The sequence below is a fragment of the Sitophilus oryzae genome, unplaced genomic scaffold (genome assembly GCF_002938485.1).
Source record: "Sitophilus oryzae breed Bouriz unplaced genomic scaffold, Soryzae_2.0 scaffold_1145_pilon_pilon, whole genome shotgun sequence".
NCBI classification, from domain to species: Eukaryota; Metazoa; Arthropoda; class Insecta; order Coleoptera; family Curculionidae; genus Sitophilus; species Sitophilus oryzae.
Window position 1 is genome coordinate 1003399 of NW_022145777.1, and position 26123 is coordinate 1029521.

The 26123-nt window shown below is 33.8% G+C and overlaps 1 protein-coding gene across 11 annotated transcripts in view; it reads right to left on the reverse strand.

Annotated features, from left to right (window-relative positions):
• The window catches only part of LOC115886471 (putative protein kinase C delta type homolog), a 165977-nt gene that overhangs the window by 117778 nt on the left and 22076 nt on the right, over positions 1 to 26123 (reverse strand). For 3 of the 11 annotated variants that reach the window (XM_030905664.1, XM_030905644.1, XM_030905653.1), the window contains exon 1: positions 1389 to 1805. The exons of 4 other annotated variants lie outside the window; for them this stretch is intronic. The gene's annotated coding sequence lies outside the window, so the exon portion shown is untranslated. Of the gene's footprint in view, positions 1 to 1388; positions 1817 to 26123 lie in introns of those variants that run through there. 4 more of the 11 variants (XM_030905636.1, XM_030905662.1, XM_030905672.1 and 1 more) reach the window with 4 other exon arrangements.

Sequence of the window (26123 nt, forward strand, 5' to 3'; positions counted from 1 at the left end):
TTTGGATTTTTTTTAGTTAAAAAACTAACAAAATAATTTCATGATAATATGGCAACATAGGTCGTAGATTAAATTTACAAGAAAGAAAGCTCAGAAAAGATCCCATGGTTCTCAAAACTTAAACAAAAAATGCGTTTTTTGGAAATTTTCAAAGTACTAGTAGGTAAACTCGATTATTTTGGATTTATTTGAAAAACGGTGAAGAGAAGATATGATTCTTTTATCGAGAACCAAACCACCCCTTAACACTCTTCTGTGTTTATTTCTTGGACGCCCAGTATAAGTAAATTTACAAAAAAATAATATGAATAAGCGACATTTAAAAATCTAATATTTTTGCATAGTCTCACAAAGTAATGTAATTTTAAAAAAATGTTTATAGAGGTTTAATAATTATTATATATCAACCAAATACTATTTTTTGATAATTAGCTTTGTGTGTTTACAGAGGAAATTTATACCAAAAATAAAAGTTTGTAGTAAAATTTTATGTTTTTGTTTTCTTTTCAGCTTCACTAAAACAAAATGCTATAGTTGATAAATGCAGTGCTTCCTCCAAACTATAAAAGAAATATATAACAGTTATTTTTTATACAAGACGATAAAATGGTATTTTATCGTCGACAGTAAAGATTAATTCGCGAATGAATTAATTTCGGGAGGCGATAATGCAATTTTATCGTCGTGTATAAAACAATACTTTTTTCCATAGCGAGTTACGTTTTAAAAAATATTCAGAAATTATTATTTCAAGGAATTTATTAGGAGTAGAAAAAATATTGTGCTGGGTTAGCGTTGGTTTCTATGTAATTTGACAAATAAATAAAGCTGTCTCTTTAGTTGTCAGTTTTGAGTCAATATTTTTTAATTCTCATCCGTGTCGATTGCTGATTGAACTGGAGCCAGAAATGGCTCAAAACGAAATAAGTAAATTACCAATAGATATTCAGGCTGAGGCGACAAACGCCATATCCAAGCTACTTCCATTTAAATCCCGAATAACTTATGAAAAGGAATACAAAAATTTTCAAAAATGGAAGCAATTAAAAAACGTGCGAGAAGAAATAAAGTTTTTAACCTATCCTCGCTGTTAAAGTATCATTTAATCTACCCTTGAGGTTAAAGTACTATTTTATCTACTATTTTAACAGTTGCTATGGAAAAAAAATACTTAATCATAATTCTTGGAATGAATTTACAAACAAAAAAGTTCTTTTAAACTGTCAAAAATACTTTACGATATATGAGCCTGATGTAACGATTTTTAGTTAAAAATGGGAAAAAATCAGTAAAAATTGCAACGCCACATCACATAGTAATATTTCAATTAAATCAAAATGCTTGACTTAAGGCACTATCAAATCTACACAATTATTAGAGACACCTACTGTAACTTAGTCAAATCCTTTATACAATATTCCTGCACTTTCCTCCAGAAAAAATCACAATTTTAAGTTCGCGCAACAATTTTTCGAAAAAAAAAATTTCGGAAATAAAATGTGAAAATTTTTTCAAAAATCGAAAGTTCGTGAAAATTATTCAAATCCTTTTTACACTTATCGACACAATTTCTTCAAAGAAATCCCGGTTTTCACCGAACTTCCCGTAATAATTTTTTCGAAAAAAAAATTCGGATTTTTTTTAAAAAATTTCAAAAATCGAAAGTTGGATTCGGACGGTTTGTTGTTGTGGCTTCGACGCGCTAATCTCGGACACTAAAGCGAACACCAGCCGAAATAACAGAGATATTTGTGCCAAATTAAACTATTTTTAATGTGTAATTGTGACGTCGGAACGGTGGACCAGTTCGGAACACCTGTACGACGGCACGCTGAAGACTACACCGAAATATCACCTCGAAACAAGCAGAAATATAAATCGTTTTTATCATCCTTTATTATATACTCTGTTTGAACGATTCAGGGAAGATTGTGAGAGAAGATGACTTCTAATATTTTTTAATTTAACTATGGATACGGATGGGTTTATGCAGGATTGTCCGAATTGCATTCGGGAAACTTCGGTAACATATTCTGCAAGCAAAAATAAGCAGAAAAGTTCGAATAAATGTATGTCCTAAAATGCTTAGTTTCGGAGATACAGGGTGTAGAAGTTTCATTTTTATTTCGATTTTTTCCAAATAATTTCTGAAGTAACGTCAATATTTGGGTGAAAATTGAGTTTTTCGACATGAGAAATTTGATTTAGATGCTAATATGACTTCTGCTTGTGGAGGACCCTGTATACATATTTTTAACTGGTTTGAAGAGTAATAACTTTTCGTCCATACCTGTGTAAAACTACTGAGTAAAAAATACTTAATATTTACGCCGTTTTTTACTTAAAAAAGTTCTCTTGGTAAAAATCGCTACTAGTAATTATAGTTATAATTTTTTCGAAAAAAAAATTATGATTAATTTAAAAAAATAATTTCAGTCAAATAACTATCTACTCAACATGTTTATTTTTTGTCAATATTGACATGTATTGACCATTTCCATTCTAAATATCTTGAGAACGGTTACTCATACCTACGTACGGTTACCATGAGATATTTTTTTACGCAAAAAATGACGGAAAAGTATATTTTTTCACTAAGTAGTTTTATACAGGTATGGACGAAAAAAAAATTACCATTGATTGAAAGAATTGGGAAGATACGAAACCTAATGGGTGAATTTGTGACAAAGGCTAATTTGATTTCCCCTTACGTCTCAAGTGGTGTACGGTGGAGACACCAATCGTTCTGCAATCAACGCATAAAACGCTTATTTTCTCTAATTCGGCCAGCGGAAGCATACCGAAGACGGTGTGGAACTCAAAGTGACAGTGTTGCCATGTTAAAATGTGTAATATCTGTAATACGTTTGGCGAAAATATCTTTGGATGAAAAATCCGCGTTTATGTATTGAAAATGTATTCGTGTTAAACATAGAATAAACAACAAAAATTAAAATTCTTTTATAGGTACGAAATATGTCGTATGATCGAAAAAAGTCGTTTAGTTGGCTTCGAAATGACGATTATTGTCATTTGCCGTAATATTTTACATAAGAAATAACAGCGATCTTCATTTCCAAGCCAACTCTGATGCCGTTCTTTGTTTAATAATATAATATTAAATGAATTTTTTAATGATAGAAAATCCATATTATTAACGTACTGTACCCAAAATCCGTAAATCTACGGATTAATCAGTAGTTCTGGCAACACTGACTCCGGCAACCACTCACTCTGTCAACTGAAAACAGAACTACGGCACAGTATTCTTTTTCCGCTGCGCTGTAAACTGCTTATCAGCGCGTAGCGGCGAAGAGCTGAACTAAATCTAGGAATTCTCGGACAGGTTGACGGTAACGCCAGCTAGATCTCGAACAGGTTTTGTGCCACGAAATCGCTCATAAGGTTGCGCATCTTCATATTTCTTCACAATCAATATTACTCTTCAAAACAATTAAAACAGATGTAGGTGGCGCCACTCTCTTACGTCCAATGACTAAAGAATACAAGAACAAATAGCACCCGAGACCAAACTGTGGCCATTCTTCCAAACAGTGCCGTGGCACATATTTTTTTTAACATAGCCAGCCAAAATACCTGCTTCATTTAATCAGGCATCTTTCCTTCAATCTTGTAATGATCAACATAGCACATCAGATGTTTCAGTTCTTGATTTACAGTCTGAAGATTCTCTGCCACATCTTATCAATAGCGAAACTGAAACAGATAACCCTCGAGATAACTTATGTTGTATATCTCAAGGTTGGGAATCATCAGATGAATTACATGACACTGCCACATCTAATGTGACTATTTCACCTAGCACAGTCCCAACCTCGAATGATTGAGAATCGGCTCATTCAATTTTTTCAAAACAGAGGCAAGAATTAGATATTTGAATACTTAGTTTTCTTTTTGTATTTTTTAGTTAGAAGCAGTTCGAGAATAAAAAAATAAAATATCTATCAACATCCAATAAAAGACAGAGTGCGCTAAGGGTGTAGTTGCCGGACCGAAGCCTCACGGGTGTATCAAGACATAAGGGATGACCCTGTACCTGAGTTTTTATATTAATAAATATTTTAAGCTGACTTCCAGTGAATTATTTCTAATTAAATTCCTAGGTCGTATACGTCGTTGAAAAATGTACGTCCATAGTACGTACATTGTATGTCCATAGTACGTACATTGTACGTACTTTCGATCATTTTACATCCAGTTTTGGTCCGGAACAAAACATAAAATGTACGTAGCTGGAATGTACGTACAGGCGACGTACATAGTACGTACTTTACCACATCCCAAGGACGTACAAAGCGTTGAAAAATGTACGTCCATAGTACGTACATTGTACGTACTATGGACGTACATTTTGTATACTTTCGATCATTTTACATCCAGTTTTGGTCCGGAACAAAACATAAAATGTACGTACCTGGAATGTACTTTACCACATCCCAGGGATGTACCAGGGACGTACATAGCGTTGAAAAATTTACGGCCCTAGTACGTACATAGTACGTACCTGTACGTACTTGTACGTACCAGGGACCTGACGTTCGTCCCAACATTACGTACGAGGTACGTACATAGTACGTACCGTAGCTGTATGGGTATCATTGCGCCTTTTACACTTGAAAGCTGAACAAATTGCCATTATAATAAAGTTTATACAAAGTTCACTACACACAACCAACTATTAAAAATCGCTGAAATTGTCGCTGATGACTCATTCGTTGCATCCAAAAAAATGGCGTCTAAGGGCACAATTTCTGCTGCAGGCCGTTACATGTCCTTGTATTCTTTAGTCATTGCTTACATCACTCTCGATCCGCTACTGTCGCCAGTAGTGCCAACTCAATAATGAAAATATTATTTCCCACTCGCTGCAGGCCAACCACAAGTCTGACGATAACTACGAAAATTGTCATCGTCGCAGTCGTCTGGAAACTAGGTGAAACAAATTAGGGAAACTCTGGAGTCGTTTCGTCGATCCAGGTTGGCGTTAAATGAATTATAAGCGACACTAATAATGTTCCTTAATGGGCTGGAGACGGTTAGTCGGGATATGTGCTGGCGGAAGTATGTTGAACTTCCTCTCGTGGACTTTACTCCGGACGAAATTATCCCCAGTAAACCGGTTATTATATGCTGCTGGAATAATTTTCCAGGTATCTTAGTTTTCGCAGACGTAATTTCAGTATGTTTTTATGGGTTGTGTCTAGATTATGTATGATTAAGAAAATTAGAGAATAAACTGAATTATTAACTGAAATTTTGGAAAAGCTACTCAAGAAAATATTATTAAAATTATTTGCGATAGATAGAGTAGTAATAAGGACTAAATGGTTTCATCGACTACAAAAGGGCCTTTGATAAAGTAGAACACACAGTGCTGTTTAACATCTTGCAAGAAAAAAGTCTGGACAAGAACGATATCCAATTCTCAAAAACACTATATTGGAATCAGACAGCATACACTAAGGTTAGGACAAGACGAAACAGACGATATACCAGTACAACGAGTTCATCAGGGATGTGTACTGTCTCCCTTATTTTTTAATATACAGACCGGACCACCGTAGTAGTAACATAGGCAGAACCGGACGAATTAGCGTATACCCGTCCACCGGATAAAAAGCAGGCGAAAAAATGCGATAAAATAAAAATAGGTAGATATGTGATAAGAATGTTTCAGAATTTGTATTTATTCGTGTTTTAATAGTCTAAACGAATACATAGATTCTCGCGTAAAATTTATTTTTTAAGTAAAATAATGGATGTTTACGAAGTTCGTGAGAAAATTCAAATTGTAAAATAGTATTTCCAAAACAGGTCTTATCGGAATATACAAACAATTTTTCCACAAACTTTTGTAAACAGGCCAATTCCATCTTTACCTATTGTATCAAGAGTTATTAATAATTTTGAAACACATGAGTGCTTGTTCCCACAAAAACACAAAAAGCCTGATGTGTTGATTAATGAAGAACAGGAGTTAAAGCAAGTGTTCATTTATGCTACCGCGGATCAAAATCCCACGTTTTCAAGTAATCAAATTGCTGAGGTGGTTGTCCTGCCCACAATGCCCGTATTGTTCAAGAATATTTGATCAATACTTTTCCCAACCGCTTAATTAGTGGATATGGAACTATTTTGTGCCCCGCTAGATCAGATCGTAGATTCTTCTCCCAATGACTTATTTTTGTGGGGTTATGTAAAATCCAAAGTGTATGGTCATAATAGGGCTATTAACCTGGATGAGGGATGAGCTTCAAGTAAAAATACGAGAGGCTTTCCAAACTATTAGCCCTAATATGTTAGCCAATGTCAGACGGGGATTTTACGACCGCCTAGGCTTCTGTCTAGCACAAGAAGATGGTCTTTTTGAACACTTGTTATACCTTTTTCTTATTTAGAGTAATATTTTTTTTTTGGGGGGGGGTTTAGAGAATTTATTTATTTTTAGTTTTGGCTTGTAAACACACTCAAATAATAAATATTTAAATATTTTCACTTTAAATGTTACCTTAGGTGAAGGTAAACACTTAAAATGAAAATGATAACTACTCGGCACTCCTCGCGTCGTATTCCTAGTCTGTCATGACCGACCAGTCCAAGCACAACTGCAACTGCGTACTGCCTGACCAGCCGACTAGCCGGCAGTGAATCTCGAGTACGAACGCAAAACGGGTAAACGTAAATTCGTCCGGCAATTTGCTATGTTACTAGTAGCCTGGTCTTCTCTGTATACTCGGGATATATGTTCGATAAGACCATAGAAGATAAAGGCATTGGCATAAAAATATAAGGCGTCCCAATTAACAACCTTAAGTACGCAGACGACACTGCGATTATCGCTGACAACCCTGAGGGTCTTCGAGAACTTCTAGACGACATAGTTTGAGAAGAAGATCCATTGGGCCTTAACATAAACACGGCAAAACCAAGATAATGGTCGTTAGTAGGAGAAATATTCTACCGCCCAACTTATTTTAACAAAATGAGAAACCTATTATGTAACCGATCACTCAACATCAACATACGTCTGCATTTTGTCCATTGTTATGTATACTCAATCCTCCTATACGGTTGTGACCAAAAATACTTTTTATAACTACTAGTGGGTAAATGAATTTCTAGATATATTACGAATTTTTTTGGAACTTTAGTTTCGGAGATATAAATTTAATCGGACCTTTTTAAAAAAAATAATTTTATTTTTCAGAAACTATTAGAGACAGAGTTTACCAAAAATGCTTTTTATATCTACTAGTGGGTAAATGAATTTGTAGATATATTACGACATTTCTTGGAACTTCTTTAGTTTCGCAGATAATAATTTAATCGGACCTTTTAAGAAAATTAATTTTATTTTTCAGAAACTATTAGAGACAGAGTTTACCAAAAATGCTTTTTTAACTACTAGTGGGTAAATGAATTTCTAGATATATTACGAATTTTTTTGGAACTTTAGTTTCGGAGATATAAATTTAATCGGACCTTTTTAAAAAAAATAATTTTATTTTTCAGAAACTATTAGAGACAGAGTTTACCAAAAATGCTTTTTATAACTACTAGTGGGTAAATGAATTTCTAGATATATTACGAATATTTTTGGAACTTTAGTTTCGAAGATATTCATTTAATCGGACATTTTTAAAAAAGTTAATTTTATTTTTCAGAAACTATTAGAGATAGAGTTTACCAAAAATGCTTTTTATAACTACTAGTGGGTAAATGAATTTCTAGATATATTACGAATTTTTTGGAACTTTAGTTTCGGAGATATAAATTTAATCGGACCTTTTTAAAAAATTAATTTTATTTTTCACAAACTATTAGAGACAGAGTTTACCAAAAATGCTTTTTATAACTACTAGTGGGTAAATGAATTTCTAGATATATTACGAATTTTTTTGGAACTTTAGTTTCGAAGATATAAATTTAATCGGACCATTAATTTTATTTTTCACAAACTATTAGAGACAGAGTTTACCAAAAATGCTTTTCATAACTACTAGTGGGTAAATGAATTTCTAGATATATTACGAATTTTTTTGGAACTTTAGTTTCGGAGATAAAAATTTAATCGGACCTTTTTAAAAAAATTAATTTTATTTTTCAGAAACTATTAGAGATAGAGTTTACCAAAAATGCTTTTTATAACTACTAGTGGGTAAATGAATATCTAGATATATTACGATTTTTTTTGGAACTTTAGTTTCGGAGATATAAACATAGAGACATGGACGATTAAAATGAACACCATGATACGGTTGGAAATTTTTGAAATGTGGATCTACAGAAGACTCTTGAAAATACCCTGGACAGATAATGTACGCAATGAAGAGGTTCTTGGGAGGCTTAACAATGAAAGGGAATTACTTGCAAATAAAAAAAACGAAAGACAGCATACCTGGGCCATGTCATGCGCAATAGCAGAGCAAAGCTTCTGAAGTTGATTATAGAAAGAAAGGTAGAAGGCAGAAGAGGACTTGGGAGATGCAAGCACTCTTGGTTGAAAAACTTACCAGACTGGACTGGACTGAACTCACACGAACTGTTTCGAGCTGCACAGGATAGACAGTGTTTCGCCGCGATTGTTGCAAACCTTGATTAGAAGATGGTACTATAAGAAGAAGAAGGCCTACATAGACAAAGATCATCAGAATACTGTCTTAGTTCCCAGCCAGGACTGGGAGTAACCTCCAAGGAACTGCTAATGCTCAGCAAGAATAAAGTGAAGATTTCTTGACAGGGCATATGGCTGTCAAGTGCAACCTGAACAACCTGTATCAAGGAAGGCTTTGCTGCAGACTATGCGATGAAGATCCTGAAACAACAGAGCTATTTGGGAAACAACAGAGCTATTTGGACACAAACTGGAAAACTGTAAACTGAAACTGCTTATATTTATTTAATATCGAGCAATTCTCAATAGGCTATAAAAGGTTACTGTCAAAAAATAACTTTATTTCGAAAGGATATTTTTTTCATGTCCATATTGATTGATTTATTTGTTGAATTTATTGGAGAGAAGGGAATGTTTATGACCTTATATAGCCTTTTTTATTAATTTAAAAGGAAACTGCCCTTTTCCTTTCAGAAAAGAAGTTATACGTCGTAACTGGATTTTCCACGGTCTTTATTTTTTGCCAGTAATAGGCCATTCGGTTACATTTCCATCAATATTTATTCCGCAAAAAAGAATACGTTCTTCTCATACGTATATGCCTGACCCTAAGGATGTGCAATACACGACAAATAAAGTCGATATTTTGTATCGACTTTAAAGAGAGATTATTTATTACTCAGATTATTACTCTATTCTAAGTTCAGTTGTTTTATTGTGTCAAAAATTGTCCTTCATTTGAGTCAGTTGTACTAGTTTTCCCTGAAATTTTGCGGAATGTGTAATTTTTACTCTAGAAAAAATTCATTCATTGAAAACTCCTAGAAAAATCGAACGGGACACCAAATCGATCATGTCGTACATCCCTACTACTCACACCCACCAAAACGAAATAAAAGACGGAAAATATTAAATTTATACTTGGAAAAATCGAATGGGACCCCAATATCCTAGGTATCAATAATCTGAGTATCGATAAGTTAAAAAAATCGGATAGTATCGTACATTCCCTACTACTCACAACGTCTTAAAACGAAAAGAAGGGACAGAAGGTTAAACTTATTCCTGGAAAATCAATTTGGACACCAAGAACCTAGGTATCGATAATCTAAGTATCGATTATTTAAAAAATCAAGAACATCATACGTTTCTACATCTCTAACTGCGTCCAAAACGAAAAAAAAGACAGAAAGATTAAACTGATTCCTGAAAATCTAATTGGACCCCCAAGAACTAGCTATCAATATTCTAAGTTCAGTTATTTTATTGTGTCAAAAGAATTGTCCTTCATTTGAGTCAGTTGTACTAGTTTTTCCTGAAATTTTGCGGAATGTGTCATTTTACTCTAGAAAAATTCATTCATTGAAAAACTCCTAGAAAAATCGAACGGGACACCAAATCCGATGATCATGTCGTACATCCCTACTACTCACACCCACCAAAACGAAATAAAAAGACGGAAAATATTAAATTTATACTTGGAAAAAATCGAATGGGACCCCAATATCCCTAGGTATCAATAATCTGAGTATCGATAATTTAAAAAATCGATAGTATCCGTACATTCCTACTACTCACAACGTCTAAAACGAAAGAAGGGACAGAGAAGGTTAAACTTATTCCTGGAAAAATCAATTGGACACCAAGAACCTAGGTATCGATAATCTAAGTATCGATTATTTAAAAAATCAAGAACATCATACATTCCTACTACTCACTGCGTCCAAAACGAAAAAAAAAAGACAGAAAGATTAAACTGATTCCTGGAAAAATCTAATTGGACCCCAAGAACCTAGCTATCAATATTCTAAGTTCAGTTATTTTATTGTGTCAAAAATTGTCCTTCATTTGAGTCAGTTGTACTAGTTTTCCCTGAAATTTTGCGGAATGTGTCATTTTTACTCTAGAAAAAATTCATTCATTGAAAACTCCTAGAAAAATCGAACGGGACACCAAAACGATCATGTCGTACATCCCTACTACTCACACCCACCAAAACGAAATAAAAGACGGAAAATATTAAATTTATACTTGGAAAAATCGAATGGGACCCCAATATCCTAGGTATCAATAATCTGAGTATCGATAATTTAAAAAATCGATAGTATCGTACATTCCTACTACTCACAACGTCTAAAACGAAAGAAGGGACAGAGAAGGTTAAACTTATTCCTGGAAAAATCAATTGGACACCAAGAACCTAGGTATCGATAATCTAAGTATCGATTATTTAAAAAATCAAGAACATCATACATTCCTACTACTCACTGCGTCCAAAACGAAAAAAAAAAGACAGAAAGATTAAACTGATTCCTGGAAAAATCTAATTGGACCCCAAGAACCACAGCTATCAATATTCTAAGTTCAGTTATTTTATTGTGTCAAAAAAATTGTCCTTCATTTGAGTCAGTTGTACTAGTTTTCCTGAAATTTTGCGGAATGTGTCATTTTTACTCTAGAAAAAATTCATTCATTGAAAACTCCTAGAAAATCGAACGGGACACCAAATCGATCATGTCGTACATCCCTACTACTCACACACCTACAAAACGAAATAAAAGACGGAAAATATTAAATTTATACTTGGAAAAATCGAATGGGACCCTAATATCCTAGGTATCAATAATCTGAGTATCGATAAGGATTAAAAAATCGATAGTATCGCATATCTTTACTACTCACAACGTCTAAAACGAAAGAAGGGACAGAGAAGGTTAAACTTATTCCTGGAAAAATCAATTGGACACCAAGAACCTAGGTATCGATAATCTAAGTATCGATTATTTAGAAAATCCAAGAACATCATACATTCCTACTACTCACTGCGTCCAAAACGAAAAAAAAAGACAGAAAGATTAAACTAATTCCTGGAAAAATCGAATTGGACCCCAAGAACCTAGCTATCAATAATCTAAGTATCGATGAATTAAAAAATCGATAGCATCATAAGTCCCTACTACTTACAGCGTCCAAAACGAAAAAAAAATTTAAACTAATTCCTGGGAACAATGAATTGAACCCCGAGGTTCTGGGTATCAATAATCTGACTATCGATAATTTATAAAATCGATGGTATAGTATATCCTTACTACTCACACCTACAAAAAGAAAAAAAGAGATGAAAAAACTTAAGGTATTTCTGGAAAAATCAAATTGGGCTCCAAAAATCGATAATTTAGAAAATCGATAGTAATGCACGTCCCTATTACTCACATCCTCCGAAAGGAAAGAAAGGATAGAAAATCTTAAAATTATTCCTGAAAAAATTGAACTGGACTCCAAGAACCTGGGTATCGATAATCTAAGTATCGATAATTCAGACAATCAGTAGCATCGTCCGTCCTTACTACTCACAACGTCCAAAAACGAAAAAAAGACGGAAACTGGACTCTAAGGGAAATTAGGAACCCTAAATCCATTGTATAGTACATCCTTACTACTCACAGAACAGGTTGCAACTTATTCCTGGAAAAAACAAATTGGACTCCAAGAACCTACGTATCGATAATTTAGAAAATCGATGGTACCGTACATCCCTACTACTCACACCGACCAGAAACGAAGAAAAAAGGACAGAAAAGGTTAAACTTATTTCTGGGGAAATTGAACTGGACCTCAAGGACCTAGGAATCGATAAACTAAGTATCGATAATTTAGAAAATCGATAGTACCAGATATCCCTACTACTCACACCGACCAAAAACGAAGAAAAATAGACAGAAGAGGTTAAACTTATTCCTGGGAAAATTGAACTAGACCTCAAAGACCTTGGAATCGATAAATTAAGTATCGATAATTTAAAAAATCGATAGTACCGTACATCCCTACTACTCAAGACAACCAAAAACGAGGAAAAAGAGACAGAAAAGCTAAACTTATTCCTGGGAAAATTGAACTGGACCTCAAGGACCTAGGAATCGATAAACTAAGTGTCGATAATTTAAAAAAAACGATAGTGTTGTACATCTCTACTACTCGCAAAAACGAATAAAAAAGGCAGAAAAGTTTAAACTAATTCCCGAAAAAAAAAGAACTGGGCCCCAAGGTTCTGGGTATCAAAAATCAAAGTATCGATAATTTAGAAAATCGATAGTATTGTACATCCCTACCACTCACACCGACCCTTTCGTTTAGGTAGAGTACGATGTTGCCGGATATAGCGGGCTTCTTATACTCTTAATATATATCAAACATATACAACGGGCTTCTTATACTCTTGATATGTCTGTTACGCGCTTACGCGCCCCCTAGGTCACATACATGGGTACTAGAGGTGTATATTTTGATATATTTTAAAGATTTTATAAACCGACCAATTCGACTATCGATGAATGACCTTCCCACAGTACCTATATTAAATATATACAGGCGGTTTTTACGAAGCCCGAAATCGGGCTTCCTAAAACTAAATCGGGCTTCGTAATGATGGCGCGTGGTACGTTTCGGTCTTGATAAAGGCAGCGGATTGCCATGTATATATATATATATATATATATATATATATAACAACCATTTAAACGGAGACAAGATAACGGAAATGCCATGCTGCATCGCTCGACGCGCAGATTAAAAAGGAGCGCGCTTGCTGCCGGAGAAGGAGGGGCACCTGGACAGCAGGCGAAAAGTGAGCTACAGGCGGACCTCCCAGAAACTCACGATAGAAGACGTACGTGGACGACGCAACAGTGTCGTGAAATCTATCGATGTTACTTCAGAGCTAATCCAGAAAAACGGGGATATCAGAAACGCATGTACGAACTTTGGAAAGAAAATTACCCAGAATGTGACGTGCCAGAAAGAGATTCGCAGACCCAATTCCAAGAATCTAAAAAAAATCAAAATATTTTTTTTTTTTTTTTTGGAAATTAAAAGACAGGACTTAACGGACAAAGGAAGAAATGAGGAAGAAGCTCATGTAGAGGAACAACCCCGAGGTTCTGGGTATCAATAATCTGACTATCGATAATTTATAAAATCGATGGTATAGTATATCCTTACTACTCACACCTACAAAAAGAAAAAAAGAGATGAAAAAGCTTAAGGTATTTCTGGAAAAATCAAATTGGGCTCCAAAAATCGATAATCTAAGAATCGATAATTTAGAAAATCGATAGTAATGCACGTCCCTATTACTCACATCCTCCGAAAGGAAAGAAAGGATAGAAAATCTTAAAATTATTCCTGAAAAAATTGAACTGGACCCCAAGAACCTGGGTATCGATAATCTAAGTATCGATAATTCAGACAATCAGTAGCATCGTCCGTCCTTACTACTCACAGCGTCCAAAAACGAGAAAAAGACGGAAACTGGACTCTAAGGGAAATTAGGAACCCTAAATCCATTGTATAGTACATCCTTACTACTCACACCGACCAAAAGGAAAAAAAACAGAACAGGTTGCCACTTATTCCTGGAAAAAACAAATTGGACCCCAAGAACCTACGTATCGATAATTTAGAAAATCGATGGTACCGTACATCCCTACTACTCACACCGACCAGAAACGAAGAAAAAAGGACAGAAAAGGTTAAACTTATTTCTGGGGAAATTGAACTGGACCTCAAGGACCTAGGAATCGATAAACTAAGTATCGATAATTTAAAAAATCGAGAGTACCGTACATCCCTACTACTCAAGACAACCAAAAACGAGGAAAAGAGACAAAAAAGCTAAACTTATTCCTGGGAAAATTGAACTGGACCTCAAGGACCTAGGAATCGATAAACTAAGTATCGATAATTTAGAAAATCGATAGTACCGTACATCCCTACTACTCACACCGACCAAAAATGAAGAAAAAAAGACAGAAGAGGTTAAACTTATTCCTGGGAAAATTGAACTAGACCTCAAGGACCTTGGAATCGATAAACTAAGTATCGATAATTTAAAAAATCGATAGTACCGTACATCGCTACTACTCAAGACAACCAAAAACGAGGAAAAAGAGACAGAAAAGCTAAACTTATTCCTGGGAAAATTGAACTGGACCTCAAGGACCTAGGAATCGATAAACTAAGTATCGATAATTAAAAAAAACGATAGTGTTGTACATCTCTACTACTCGCAAAAACGAATAAAAAAGGCAGAAAAGTTTAAACTAATTCCCGAAAAAAAAAGAACTGGGCCCCAAGGTTCTGGGTATCAAAAATCAAAGTATCGATAATTTAGAAAATCGATAGTATTGTACATCCCTACCACTCACACCGACCAAAAACGAAGAAAAAAAGCCAGAAAAGGTTAAACTTATTCCTGGGAAAATTGAACTGGACCCCAAGGACCGTGCCCCTGTATTTACCAGATAATAAAAATGGCAAGTGAGCCAGAGGAAAATTGAAAATATATTTTCCCGGGATCTAGTAGCAGCGGTAGCGCCATCTATATGTTTAATGCTCCAGGCGATACGCCAGGTCTCCGGTGCAATCTCACTGCGAAGAAAATTAAAATAGTTTTCTTTTGGGTGGAAACTCTATGTGAAATGTTTAGTTAGTATAAATGAATTCCTGGTGTAATTTTCAAACAAAAATAATATACCTATGAATTTTTCAATTTTTAATTTCAGTAAATTATTTGGATAACTTTTTGATGAATAGTAAAAACTACCATACGATCGAAGAAGTAAAACGGCGTCAAGGATGGCTATGAATGAGAATCGATGATAATTTTGACGAAGTCAAGCCCTAGATATTATTTAATTGGCCCGTAGATACCCCTATTTATTTTTAAATGGCGCTTACTAGGGATGAGAAAACAGCGATTGCAAATTTAATATTTACCAAACCAAATTATTCGTAAATATTGCTTTTTCTAAATATGCCAATGAGCCACCCTCGTTCAATTTGTAAAAAATTGAGATATGATTAAAAATACGATTTGAGCATCTTTTAACTGGTCAGGACAAGTCGCGAAAAACAATATACGAGCAAATCTATTTTTCCAAGGCATCTTGATTAAAATTAGTGTTTTTAACACAGTCATGACATTCTAGATTGAAATTTAAAATACGATTTTTTTAAGCGAAAATGTCAAAAGTGGCCATATGATCTATTCAGAGTGTCATTTTCTATCGAATAAAGAAAAAAAAACACCAATTTCCGGTGAACCAGAAAGTGACTAAAACAATTGAATACGTCAATAAATCCTAATTTCCCTACATAAAACAATATAAAATAAAAAATGGCGCTATTTTTACAAACAATTGTCGTGTCAGCGAGATAAGCTAAATTAAATAAAAACCATCCATGCCTGATGCCAATCGAGAGGCATATCAAAAAATCGGCGTGATTTTTCGTTGGCAATGTAAAAATCAAAACATTTAAATCAAAAATGTTGCGTTTTTTATTTATCCAAAACCATCCGTACATCGATTTATCTATCCTAGGATAGGAAATATTTACTTGATATAGAAGGTAATTCAGATTAGAATTTAAATGTGTTACTAGTTTTTGAAATGGGACATTTTTTATTACGTAGATGAATTTTCAGTTCAATTTATTTTCTAATATTCTACAGCTATAGTCTATAAAATGAATAACTTTGAATTTTGACCGTTATTTTTTACCAACATGTCAAATATAAAATCCCTCTGTCAAAAAAGTTACTGATATTCTTTAAATTGAGTGCCTGAACGAATCAGATAGGTAACTCTTTTTACTTTCATGAAATAGAAAAGGAAAATAATAAAACAAGTGACAGTTCTTCCTCTTCTTGCAAAATCAACACGAAATGTCATAATTGACAAAAGTAAAATGTCATCAGCTTTTGACACTTTTAAATATTAGACCAATGCCGTCTCTAATAGAACAGCCACGGGCGAGATTTATGACGTCACGCTAGTAGATACTACGGATTAATAAATATGTTGTAGAATACATGGAAAAAATAATTATTCCTCGTATTTTTGGTTTGTATTTTAAAAATGATATAGTTTACATGAAATATACATAATATACAGTTAATAAATACAATATAATATACTTAGATTAAGAAGATAATATATACCTATTTATTGTAATAAATACTTTGGCAAATAAACTATGAACCATACAGATGCAGCAAATGTTTTACAATATACAAATAATGTGGTACATAAGATAATGCGTAAAATGTAAAATATATTTTAAATTTTGGGGTTTGAAAATCGATCAAATTTAACAAAAAACATTCAATATCTACTAATAGTGATGTATTATTATTTGCAATCACAACATTTATTTATATATTATAATGTTTACTGCAATTAATAAACTAATATAAATTTGTCAAAAGATGACCACATATTTTTTAAAATTATTATTCTTAACACAAAAACTTTCTACACTGACTATGGAGTACGATTTCAGCCATATTTTAAAACATTTGCTGCATTTGTATGGTTCATAGTTTATTTGCCAAAGTATTTATTACTATAAATAGGTATATATATTGTATTTATTAACTGTATATTATGTATATTTCATGTAAACTATTTCATTTTTAAAATACAAACCAATAATACGAGGAATAATTATGTTTTCCATGTATTCTACAACATATTTATTAATCCGTAGTATCTAACTAGCGTGACGTCATAAATCTCGCTCTGAGGCTGTTCTATTAGAGACGGCATTGCGTCAGCATGGCCGCAAGTTGCTAACCTAATAAAATTAACACTAGAAAAGCCCGCGGGAACTGTCAAATTCAAAGTTATTCGTTTTACGGACTATATTTGTTGGTTCCATAATAGACTAGTTCTAATTTCATATTTTTTATTATAATAAAAATATTAGTAAAAAATACCATTATATTATACTCCCCGACGCAATATTCCGCCACCCTAAAAATTTGACTAAGTTTGATGATTTATAACTTTTTGTTTTGTAATCCGATTTTAATGATTATAGGATCAGTGTGAAGATAAATTTATTGGCATTATTTTTTTAATACTTCAATGGCTTTATTCTTCGATTAGGAGGGTTTATACCGGGGTAAATCCAAACGTTGTTTTTTGCAATAAATCTTAGATGTATTCCTAACATTTCATTTTTTGAATCATCCCATTATTGCTATTCTTTTATGAGCTACACATTTTTAAGTAAAATATGGATTTTAGAGATTCTTTCACTGGCAAAAACAATAACTTTATAATAATTTTAATAGCGTGTATTCACCTCTCGCAGCAATAGCAGCTCGAGGTCTTCGTTGTATCAAATGAATAAGGATACTTATTCTTTCTTGACCAATAGGTAGATCAAGAAAACCCTTTACAAGGGCTAAGGTATAGCTCTTGTAAAGTTTGTGGTGGAATAGGACGACGACTAACAGCTCTTTTAAGTTCATCGCATAAGTTCATTGGGCATTGAAAGCTCCATTTTTAACAAAATAAATATTGTAAAAAGATCAGTAGGTACTCTATTTAAAAATGTGTAGCTCATAAAAAAATAAAGATAAAAGGATAATTAAAAAAATAAAATGTTAGGAAAACATCTAAGATTACAGGAAAGTATGTTTCATTCAAAATGCCCGTCCCATTTTTTCCACAGGGTGTTTTAAATTTATTGCAAAAAACAACGTTTTCATTTACCCCCGTATAAACCCACCTAACCGAAATATATAAGCCATAAAAATAACAAAAATTAATTAAATACATAGTGATAGTGTGTTAGTTAATAAATTATACTAAATAAATGAGGATTTGAATCTGAAATCAATATAATAATAAGTTATGAAAATGAACGTCTCTGTTGTTATAAATAAGCATTCAAAAAGACTGTCGAAAACACATACAAAATTCAGTTTTTTAGTATTTGTAACAATTAATATTAATAAACGCAAACAGTCAATTAATGTAGTTTGAAGTTTGAATACTGGAATCATATTAATTGGTCCTCTTTAACAAAAAATATTTAAACAGTTTTTTTTAATGCAATAAACGAACTATATCGACAATATTAGTATATGTACTCTTTAAAATATTGTTACATCTTCAAAAATAATCTAAAATGTCAATATTCCATGGGCATCAGTATATTGATAAATGAGGTCTAAATTTTAATAAAATGCATGTTCTGCGAAAACTTGAAGAGATAGATAAAAAATTGTATAATACAATTTCATAGACAATTAAATTGTGCATATGATTCTCATAAAATATACAGGGTGTTGTATTTAAATTAAACAAGTTATTACCGTTTAAAGCTAGTAATTATTTACTGTATAAGGTAGTATACTTTTTATTATTGCAACACAAAATTTAGTAAATAAAAATACTTCAGTACAATATATGGTTTTAAAAACTTAAATACACCTAGAGAAATGAACAATTAAAATTTATTACTATATTTTGACAAAAAAAAAACAAAAAAAAATAATAAAAATATTTTAATAATAAATATTCTAAAAACGGTAAGATTAAAATGCGGTAAACCTTGATCAAATATAAAATTTACCTTTATTTTATTCGTAGAAACTAATAATGTAATAATATACAGGGTGTTTCGTTTAAAAAAATACAACTTTTATATTGATTTATTTGGAACACTGTATCTTATAAAAATATTTTTAAATTATAGCTCTAATAATCCTTCAACGAACCCAAAACTTACAATTTGCAAAAATCTAATCATTTAGCTACAATACTTCGTGTCGTATGTGATGAACAACCCTGTATAACAGAATTAATATTTAACAATTATTTCATTTTCTTTTTTCAAAAATGAAAAAGCTATATTTTGGTAATTGTTTAACAGTCATAGATCTCCAATATCTGTCTCTCTTTCTCTGCTGATAGCTATTAAAATAACGAATGGACTTTTTAAAAAAAAATCCCCCATTAATAGAAATCGACCCAGAATTTATTATTTATGAAATTTAAAAACGTGGATTTTTGAGTTTTATTTGTTGGAAAATAAAACAGGAAGTATATATCGGCGGAAATGGATTAAAAATTCAAAATATTTTAAAGTATTTTCGGTCCAGTGTTTTACAAGCATTATTCTTTAAAATGTTATGTTAAAACGTCATAAATATTCAAAAATGTTTTTTTTGATAATTTATCGCTGATTTATTGAAATTTTTATGAAGAATTTATTGTTTTTTATACATGGTTTTCAGAGATATTTAGTGCAATAGTATGACAACAATAATGGTGCCCGGTGGCGTAGAGATACAGGCTCTCGCCTACCAATCTCAAGGTAGTGGGTTCGAATCCCACACCCGGCATTTCATCAGCCGACTATTTTTATTAAAATAAAAATAGTTTGGATACCTAGGTCGACTCAGCCTTAACTGAGTACTTGGGATTCACAATCTTAAGGTAATATTTAGGCGGTTGAAGCGTAGTGCTAGCCACATTACCTCCCTTGTATACCGAACGGCTCTAGTATGGCAAGCTGTACCTTGCTACTGCCAAGACGTTAAACGCCATATACGGGAGCTATTATTATTATATACCGGGTCCGGCAAAAGTGCGTCGGGCATCTGTAGCTCCTAAAATAAAAAAAACTTGAGAATTTTGTTTAAGTGCAAACTTAAAGTATGTACTAGAATGTAGATCAGGAAAATATTTCAACTTCTATAAGGTGGCTCAAAAAAGGGCGTGGGGGGGGTATGATTTTTTTTAAACGGAACACCCTTATATTATTGCATTTTTAGCTTCCTTTCAGATCACTTTACATAAGCCTAAGATATGAGTAAATATATTTCGATTAGTTTCAGAGATATTAATAAATAAACAAAAAAATATATATTTTTCAGTCTTTCTTAAAAAAAAATATTAAAAATACTAGAACTGTACTAAAATCAAAACTATATTAGGTTTACTTTAGATGGTGTAAACTTGGATAAAGACCATCAAGAAGAGGTTGGGGGAGGCGTACCCCAGGGATCGGTTTTGGGTCCTAGCCTTTGGAACATCCTTTACGATGACGTAATGGAAATAAGGGTACCTCAAGGGGTAAAAATAATCTGCTATGCAGATGATCTGGCTGTATTAACCACAGCTGAAACCTCCGAAGGAATGATACGCAAAACCGAAGAGGCTTTACATTATATATACAGAACTGTCAAAGCTATATGTGGACTACTTCCGAACCTAAAAGGACCCTCCTCAAAGAAAAGAAAAGTTCTTGCGGTATCAATGCAAAATATAATTCTATACGGCGCTCCTGTATGGGTCGAGGCACTAAAATTCCAACGGACGAAAAATATATTGCTTTCCACACAGAGAAAAATGGCCCTAAGGATCTGTTCAGCGTATCGTACGATATCAACAGATGCCGTGTTGGTTATAGCTGGGCTGATCCCGCTGGATTTAGCAGCTGAGGAAAAGCGAGAGTTATATGTCAAAGCAGAGATTAACGATGAGGTGAAAAAACAGCAACGACGAGGTACCTATCAAAAATGGCAAGAGGTGTGGGATACATCCGACAAAGAAAGGTGGACAAGCAAGTTAATACACAACGTGGAGGACTGGACAAGTAGGAAACACGGAGACGTGGACTATTACATTACGCAGTTCCTTTCCGGGCATGGAGTCTTCATGGACTTCTTGCACAGAATAAAGAAAATACCAAATGGCAACTGCATGTACTGCGACGCAATCGACGATGCCGAGCATACGTTGTTCTGCTGTCCAAGATGGGAAAACGGAAGGTCTGCCTTATTGTCGGATTTAGGAATGTTAACTTCGGACACTTTGATTATGAAAATGACCCAAACTAGCGAAATATGGGTAAAGGTACGGGCATTTATAAAAGAAATAATAATAGAGAAAGGAAAAGATGAAAAGGCAAGAAATGCGGAAGTATCCTAAAAATAAATAGGATAGAATATAGATAAAAAAAATAACATAGATAAGATATAAACCCCAAGATCACGTATGAACCCAAAGTAATGCCTTGCGACAGTTCCGGGTAAGGGAAGAGGAGGAGCTGACTCCTCGGAGGTGGACTTTTTTCGTGGGTAACAATTCGACTTCCACACTGTTTGGGGTTCGTCTCTATGATCGTCTCTCTCGAGATGGTGATGGGAACGAACACCACTCGCCTATAAAAGGTTTTTTACCACCCCCTCAAAAAAAAAATAGATGGTAATTAGATGGTCTATACTTTGCTATATATATTTGCTTTTGAAATACATTAAAAACCCAATAATTCAAATTTAATACGATTTCTGAAATAAATTTTGTTCACTGACCGCAATGTAACACCTTTCAGATTATTCAAACGATGGAATTTATTAATTGTTGTCACACTATCGACTCTCAAAGGCAAATGAATAAACATAAGGGACTGTTTGGGCCCTAGACAAAGGAATACAGATGCTAAATTAACTAGCCGGGCTTCCAGTGCAGTGTATTCTGCTTTGCAAGTTGCAACCGGCCCGAAATTGGCTGGTAATGATCAAACAACGAGATTTCGCTTAATCATGTTTATATCGACGTATTAACCATATTATACAGTGGTTTTAACAAAATAATAGAGCCTTAATCCGTTGTAAATCAGGTGTAATTTATATTACATTATTATAGTGAGACAAGCAAAAAGGCACTGATGAGGTTGAACTAAATACACCCGAAATAATTACCAACGACAACGTACAGATTGAGGCAGCCGATATAATTACATCCCTTCGAAAGCTAAAGAATAGGATGAGCCCAGGGCAAGATGATATCCCAAACGAATTACTTAAATATGGCGGCCAAAGTCTCATACCGCAGCTAACATCCCTGATTCAAAAAATTCTTTACCAACACAGGATACCCGATGAATGGCGAACCAGCACCACTATCTTGATGTTTAAAAGAGGAGATAAGAAGCTGCCCTCAAACTATAGAGGCATAAATCTTCTAAGCACCACACTAAAACTTACGACAAAAGTGATAACAACCAAAATTAACGACTTAACATGCTTAGCAGATAAACAGTAAGGTTTCAGATCGGGCAGATCATGCACAGACGCGGTTTTTGTCATAAGACAGATAACAGAAAAATCAATCGAATATAACAAACCAGCGTATATGTGTTTTATTGATTTAGAAAAAGCGTTCGACCGTGTGCAGCTAAGAGACGTTGTACATCTTCTTTACAATAGGCAAATCCCACACAACCTCGTTAAAACCATACAAAACATATATGAAGCGAACCAAATTCAAGCTAAAATTAACGGGGTCCTGACCAAACCAATAAATGCAGGCTGTGGTATCCGACAAGGTGACTCCCTGAGCCCTCTTCTTTTCAATATCATTATGGACGAAGTAGTAGGAAATGTACGTTTACTGAAGGGATACAGTATGGGCGACCAGGAATTTACTATTCTATACTATGCCGACGACGCCGTATTGGTAGCTGAAAATGAGAACGATCTACAGCGCTTATTACATCGATTTAATTGCACTGCCAAATCACTTATTATGATAATATCGACTCAGAAAACTAAATGCATGACGACATTAAAAGTACCACTAAGATGCAAACTGGAAGTCGAGGGCAATGTTATTCAGCAAGAGATGAAGTTTAAGTATCTAGGCATAGAAATCTCAGGATATGGTGATGTAGAAGCGGAGGTGCGAGAACGGACAACGAAGGTAACCAGAATAGCAGGATGCCTAAATGATACAATATGGCGAAATAAAAACATTGAGGTGGAGACTAAAGCGAGAATTTACAAGGCAACGCTACGACCAATAATGACATACACTGCAGAAACTCGACCTGATACAGCGAAAACTAAACAACTACTAGAAACAACCGAAATGAGAGTACTACGCAGAATAGCTGGAAAGACGCTTCTGGACAGGAAGAGAAATGAAAGCATAAGAAGAGCGGCAAGTTGGAAAAATGTAAATGAGTGGGTACTCAGCAGAAAGGAAGAATGGAACGACCATATCAGCAGAATGGACAACAGAAGGATAGTGAGAGTTGCACGCGACAAATCACCGCTAGGTCGCAGAAGCTTAGGACGTCCACGAAAACGATGGAGCGACAACTTGTCAGTCTAACCGGTAGAGACGACAAAACCAAACAGGCGATTCGCCTAGTATAAAGAAGGAAGAAGAAGAAGAAAAATGGCTGATGTATTACATTGAGTGGTCGAAGTTTTGCGTACTTACGAAATACATGTAAGAAATTGGTACCATCTATTAGTCCCTCAGTAATCGTAAACACTCTTGGAAAATGAGTTTTTGTATTCGGAATCTTCACACCAATAAATGACTGACAATCTTTAATGGCATCTACAGTCAAAACGTGATTTCTTCCCTCCTACATGCTCCAAATACTCCAACGATTAAGAAAACTTTAGCTAACAGGAATTCTTTGTCATCGGCTTCTTTCATAAAGCGTTCTATTTCCAGTTTTGTAAATACTATTGATTTCTTTGCCTGATATCCGGAAGCTTTTCTTTTTAAAAATGCAGTAAGGTTTGTGAATTTGCTAATATCTACGTTTCTGTTCAGGTAAATCATGGTGCGGAGCATCGAATATTTACTCCACAAAGTTGACGGCTTTCAGGTAGTGGATAACTGCAGGAAATAGGCTAGTAATACCTTTTCTGTGAAATTCTCAACATGTTTTTCTTTGACCCAGGTTTCAAAGTTGTTGTAGGTGGTCTCGTATAAGTTTTTCCACTTCTCGGGCACTAACGTGGATAGCGCAGTTTCAGCAGCTTGTTGAATATCCAAAGACTCGTCATTATCACTCATTTTTTCACAAAACTTTGTAGAAAATACGGCGACGTTTGAACCTGACAGAACTTTGTCATTAAACAATGCATTAACAATGCCTTAGAAACCGATTACCAGAACATTCTAAAAAATGTTTAAAAATAAATAATAATAATAGCATGAAAATCTCAAAATCGACGCATTGTGCAACTCGGCTTTCGCCTCGTTGGGACAATTTTGCGTCCCGTGCTTTAAACACATTCATTTCGCAACTTGTTACATAAATAGCTATTTTATAATTTGAGTTAAATTTTTATGTTTACAAGGTTAAACATAAACTCTAATGCCTCATAGTTTCTATGCGTTAATGCGGTTCATCAGTTCATCGTCTTCTAACCAAACATCATGCACATAAAAAATGCAAGCGATAAAAAAGTTATTTACAATAGTCGAATCAATATGAGAAGTTGAATCGTGTGATTCGATTCACTAAAAAGAATCGGTAATGCCCATCACTAATACCCTCCCATCGCTACGGCACTGTTCGTAACTGCCCTGTTGTAAATGCACTCGGTTTAGCCGCAGTGACGTCGCAGGTAAGTGTGGATCGGCCTTCTGGCAAATGCTAATGTTATTGTTATCTTTGGTTATTGTCTTTAGAACGTTTCCTGCTGCGGGGTCTCATAGTTACATGGACCGTAACAGTGGAAAAGATGGCAGTAGTTTATCTTTAATTTCATTAGCCATCAGAATGTTGAAATTTCAATGTAATTTTCTCATTGTTTAAGACAGATAAAGTTAAACTTTATTTTTAACAATCAAAAAATAGTTATTTTTTGATAATGAAGTGAGTGAATTAAATTTGGGAGACGATAATGCAATTTTATCGTCGTGTATAAAACAATATTTTTTTCCAAAACGAGTTACGTTTTGAAAAATATTCAGAAATTATTTCAGGGAATTTATTACAAGTAGAAAAAATATTGTGCTGGGTTGGTGTTGGTCTTTGGTGTTGGTTTCTATGTAACTTGACAAATAAATAAAGCTGTCTTTTTAGTTTGGTTTGGCTCATAGACAAACAAATAAAAAGAGACTGGCAAATTAAATGGCAAAGAGGGGGACAACGTTCCCGTAGCGCAACTAGAACGCAAAATTTCGTTCTATTTATGTTGATCTGCGCATTGCGTCTATTGGGCCCACTATCTCATTCTAATATGAGATAAGAGAGAAAGAAGCAACCATATAAAACGTAATTTCTAAATAGAAATTAGAACAATCGCCTTTCGTTTTCGTCATCATGCCAACCAAGATGACAACATCATGACAATTCGTCATGTTTGTTAATTTTTCTTTTGGTGATTTACCTTTTTTTCTAAACTCTCCATTTTATTGACTTATGAATATGGATAGGGAACAAATTCCTTTGTTCCATATAGGTATTTATATTTGGTTACTTATAATTTTCGGTTATACTATTTGTTATTTTATTTGCTGCAGGATCCAGTATCATCTATTTTTTATATGTATTGGTGCCCCCTTTCTCTGATAGATATGTTAAAGACACCCGGTAAAATAAAAGTAAGTAGTTATATTTATCATTTTATTAAGAAAAAAGTAGAAGTAGTAGTGTCAAAAATATTTCGAACCTCTCTTAACATAACAAATTAATACAATTAATTTTTTTAATTTTCTGGTTAGGTAGTTTAAAACTAGTTTATAGTAACCAAAAACTTTATTAATATACATATTTTACTTTTGTTTTAGGATTAAAACTGGACTTGAAAATGGTTCAGGATCATGATTCTCGTAAAGTCTTCTTTGCGTGGATATATTCACTTTGTTATTTCAAT